Below are 4,996 nucleotides of genomic sequence, written 5' to 3'. Positions count from 1 at the left end.
TCTTTATGGGTGTCTGTTTATTGCAAGAGCAACGTGGAGCCAACACCTAGGATGAAAGCGTTCCGTTGCTTTCCCCCCCTGAAGGTGAAGAAACTGGGCTCTGCAGTTAAAGCAGACCTTTTTTTAATCCTAGAACTCGGTGTCTAAAAATTAGGTGTTCCCCTCAAGTTTGTCAAAAATAGCACCATGCAGCCGATCGCTAGGTCTTACATTTTCATATTTGAGTAGATTGCACGTTTTCTACTGAAAGGCCAAGATATGGGTACTCTTGCCGTTTTACTCGTGTTCGTTTACATCAGCTTTTAGTTATAATGTTTGTGGAGAGTCATATTTGAGCCTCCAAAAGTTTAGAAGCTTGAATTAATGTGGAACACTGTTCCAAGGGGACGTGGACTGAGAACACTTCAAAACCAGAAATTTGTCTCATTCCCAGGCTATTCTTGGTCCTGCTAAAGTTTAAAATGTAAACTGACACAAGTATGCCTATTTTTATCTGGTATATTTTGTCTATCCATTATGTTCTCACTGCAGCCTTGACGCGGGGAACCCTTTTTAAAAAAACTGTCTTCAAAAGTGTAGCATGAACCCAATCACTGCTCCAGAAAACCTACTTATTGGGTATGATTTGCTTTCCACAAAGCTTTCACAGAAGCTACATTGTATCTGGTCTTTATTGAGCATTTGTTCAGGTTTGCTTACAGGGATGTTATATAATAGTGAGCTTTCCTCCTGGGTTTATCGAGATTTGTTTTTGGGCTGTTTACATGTCTTCCCATTAAATCTTCCATTCACCCCACACTTTTAAATGCATTTCCCAGGCAATTTTCCAAACCACACACAAAAAAATCAGTTTCTTTCTAAAAGTTTATTTATTGTGCTGGCGTGACACGAGTGACTTAATCCACTTTAATTGCACAAACCTAAACGTCCCGGTTATGCTGGTAGTTTGTAGGTTCCCTGGTATAGCAGCCAATTCTGAAATAATATTTTGGACCTTCAAGCTGGCAAAATCTTTCCCCATAGCTATTCCTTTACAGACGCAGCCCCTTTGCCGTATAGAAAAAGCAAGCTAGCTAATTGCTCCATTCTTTATATGCACCCTGCTAACCAACCCAAAACAGCATGTAAAATATTTTGCACATTAAAACAATGCATCATTAAATCGACACAACAAAACAAGACAATGCAGAAGCAGAGAAGCACAATAAATAGTCCCTCATCCAGGGGTGAAGTGTTAGTTGCTGTGAGTGAAGTTCCCTGATGTGGACCTTGTGCAGAGTATAAATCAATAAGCTCTCACCACAATAAAGACTTCCTAAAGTTCTACTGCAAACTGTCTTGAACTATTTACAAAATAAACATTGCAAATACAAATGAACACATTGCTCTTAAACAACCAGCAATACAGGCCAGTCTTCTTTTTAAGATCTTACTATTTAATATTGTCCAAGAACTATTCTCTCGTGGTTCCAGAGAGAGCTCCATCTAAGCAACTTGCTCCTGCTGAGAGAGATAGCTGGCTTCCGGTTCCCTGGGATGAGTCATCGATTAGCAGACACCAAATGAAAACCTCATAACTTTTCAAACACGGTGCATGCAAACACAACATTTTATGCACATAAAGCTTTAATTTCTTTAACATGAAGTTCATCCTAATCTCCAAATCTTGCCTTTTTACCACTTTACTGTACAAGAGATGGCTGGGCAGAGGCCTGGGGCCACCTGTATCTCTCGCACTCTCAGCGGTGTCTCCTTTAACAATCCCAGCGGATGGGAATAGCCTCGTTATTTGAGGCGTCACATACAATACTAGCATTTTGAATCAGGTCTTGAAACTAACTGGTAAGCAATGTGGTTGCCTGAGGACTTTTGTAACAGGATCTCTCTGACCAGCTTATTGGCTCTCATCCAGCCCATTACTGTTTACTTCAGACAGCTGTTCAGGGATTTCACAGCATACAGATGGCAGCAAATTCCAGCAACGGAGCACAACTTTTGCAAAGGGTTCGGTCCCTTTGTGGCCTGACAATAGACTGAAAAGGTCAGCGATGTCACCCAGGACAAGAACATTAAGTGAATTCTCACCAGTCTTCTCCAATCTGATTCTCTCTGGGGCTACATCAGCACCAGCACATAGCACACCTTTTTTTTTTGGCAAAAGCTGCCATAGACCACAGATTGGTTTTGCTCAACCCAGAGAATGAACAGAATCAATCTTGTAAGTGGTTGAAGGACGAGCCCTGTGTCCCATAACTAGCAAAATGTAGGTAAAGGTAAAGGAACCCCTGACCATTAGGGCCAGTCGTGACCGACTCTGGGGTTGCGGTGCTCATCTCGCTTTAGTGGCCAAGGGAGCCGGCGTACAGCTACCGAATCATGTGGCCAGCATGACTAAGCCGCTTCTGCCGAACCAGAGCAGCACACGGAAATGCCGTTTACCTTCCCGCCGGAGCGGTACCTATTTATCTACTTGCACTTTGATGTGCTTTCGAACTGCTAGGCTGGCAGGAGCAGGGACTGAGCAACGGGAGCTCACCCCATCGTGGGGATTCAAACCGCCAACCTTCTGATCGGCAGGTCCTAGGCTCTGTGGTTGAACCCATAGCGCCACCCGCGTCCCTAGCAAAATGTAGAACAAGGGAAATTAGGCTATTTCCTCCCTGCACCCCCCTTACATAATGTAGGTGGAATTCAACGCTCCTTACCTCTGGATCTGGATTTGGAGGTTGTGACCGTGGGCTGAAATTTTGTTTGCTGATGGAGCCCTGCTGCAGCTTTACAATAGAGTGCATTGCATGGAAAGCTAATGGATCTCTTTTCTGCCCTCTGCTTGACAGGACAGAGCTGAGCATCTCACCAGTATTGGATGAATAAACCCATATGAGAGAGAGAGAGAGAGAGAGAGAAGTTGATCCAATATCTTTATTCAATGGTTTGTGGCCACTGGTGTTTCAGCATTCCTGCTTTGGGAATGTGTCATGGATGGAGGAAGGAAGATTAGAGGCATCAGGCACCGGGTATCCCTTCTCCTTTGCTCACCTGTATGGGTTGTTTTGTTCTTGTACCCTTTACTCCTGCCGCGGGTGCAGATCTAAGGTTCCCGGTTGCCGTCTAAGGTTGCTTAGGGAACTGCCTTCCATTCTTCTCTAGAGGATCCTGTTGTCTGTTTTTATTACCTGTGCAAAGTGCTCACTTTTGTGCAAGTGTCCCTTCGCTAAGGCTCCCCACCTGCCACTATGAATTCAAATCGGGAGTCCAGCATATCCAGCTCCGACTGGAGAAGTGAACAGTGACGTGTGTCAAATCGGGATATTCTCAACATGGCCCCAAAATGTTCTTGGCTTAGAGTCAGCTGGCGTACCAGAAAGTCGCTCTCTGCCATAAAGTTTCCAGTCTGCTTCACCCCCTTTTTCTGGGCAAAGTTGGAATTTTAGGGGATATTGCCGCATTTTTCCTTTGGTTACTCGAATTACCCGCCTCGTGCCTGATGGACTTCTGCCTGCCACTTGGCTGTCTTCCCTAACTTATTTCCCTGTCCTTGGGCCTGAATACCGAACCTTACCTCTTTTCTGTTTTTGTTCCGGGGAGGGGGGGTGTACCTCCAGGTTCATATTGGTGTGTGGCAGAGCAGTGTGGCCCTGGAACAAGGAACTTGACGTGTCCACAAGGCACAGGAGAGCTCAGTTCTTACTGAGAAGGTAAAAAAGGTAAAGGACCCCTGGACGGTTAAGTCCAGTCAAAGGCGACTATGGGGTTGCAGCGCTCATCTCGCTTTCGGGCCGAGGGAGCCGGCGTTTGTCCACAGACAGCTTTCCGGGTCATGTGGCCAGCATGACTAAACCACTTCTGGCGCAACAGGACACCATGACGGAAACCAGAGTGCACGGAAACGCCGTTTACCTTCCCGCCGCAGTGGTACCTATTTATCTACTTGCACTGGTGCGCTTTCGAACTGCTAGGTTGGCAGAAGCTGGGACAGAGCAACGGGAGCTCGCCCCGTCATGGGGATTCGAACCGCTGACCTTCCGATCAGCAAGCCCAAGAGGCTCAGTTGTTTAGACCACAGCGCCACCCACATCTCTCTTACTGAGAAGGCCATGTTGGCAAGGGAGACCCTCCCACTACTATTCCCCACAGCTAGGAGACTTTGTGCAGGGCGGGGTAGTCCCTATTGGCATTAGTGGGGATCCCCCCCCCCGCTCCAAGGCTCCTAGCTCCTCGAAGGCAAAGCTAGCCAAACATATTGCTCTGCTTTCCTTTGGACCACATCAGTGAGGCCAAGGCGGTGGGGTCTTGTTATCTAGGCAGCCCAGAAGCTCCAGACCCACTGACCAGGCTTGTGCCTTGGGGAGATGGCTTCAGTGCTGGCAACACAACAGTTTTACTTCACCCCTAGAGGTGCACTCCATTGTCTCTTGAGGCAGACGGATGCCAACAACAGCATGGGCATAGCCAAGGGGGGAAGGGGGGCAGCTGTCCTTCCAGTCAATACAAATCAATACAGATCAATGCAAATCCAAGGTTCTGCTGCTCCCTAACAAAAGCCTGCCCCTCCCAACAAAAAATCCAGGCTACGCCCATGAACAACAACCCAGTGAGGGGTGCATCTGCTCAGAGGGTGGCCGTGCAATATATATTTGGCCAGAAGATGGCAGCAGAGCATTACAAGTGTCCGCTGAATTCACACGAATGGAGCAACAACATCTCCAAAGCCACCGACAAAGAAATATTGGAACAGATTAATAAAACAATGTGGTTCACCCTCCCCCTTTTAACTGTGGCGGGTTCAAGTCTATGTTTGCTCTTAAGTTCCATCCAATGCGGGGGGCAGGGGCGGGCGGTGTTATCTTGGTCTTGGCTGTTGTTGTTTAGTCGTTTAGTCGTGTCCGACTCTTTGTGACCCCATGGACCAGAGCACGCCAGGCACTCCTGTCTTCCACTGCCTCCTGCAGTTTGGTCAAACTCATGATGGTAGCTTCGAGAACACTGTCCAACC

This window comes from Podarcis vaucheri (genome assembly GCF_965113315.1).
Source record: "Podarcis vaucheri genome assembly, chromosome: 5".
Taxonomy (NCBI): Eukaryota; Metazoa; Chordata; class Lepidosauria; order Squamata; family Lacertidae; genus Podarcis; species Podarcis vaucheri.
The sequence above is the reverse complement of the archived record's forward strand: the minus strand, read 5'-3'. Positions refer to the sequence as shown.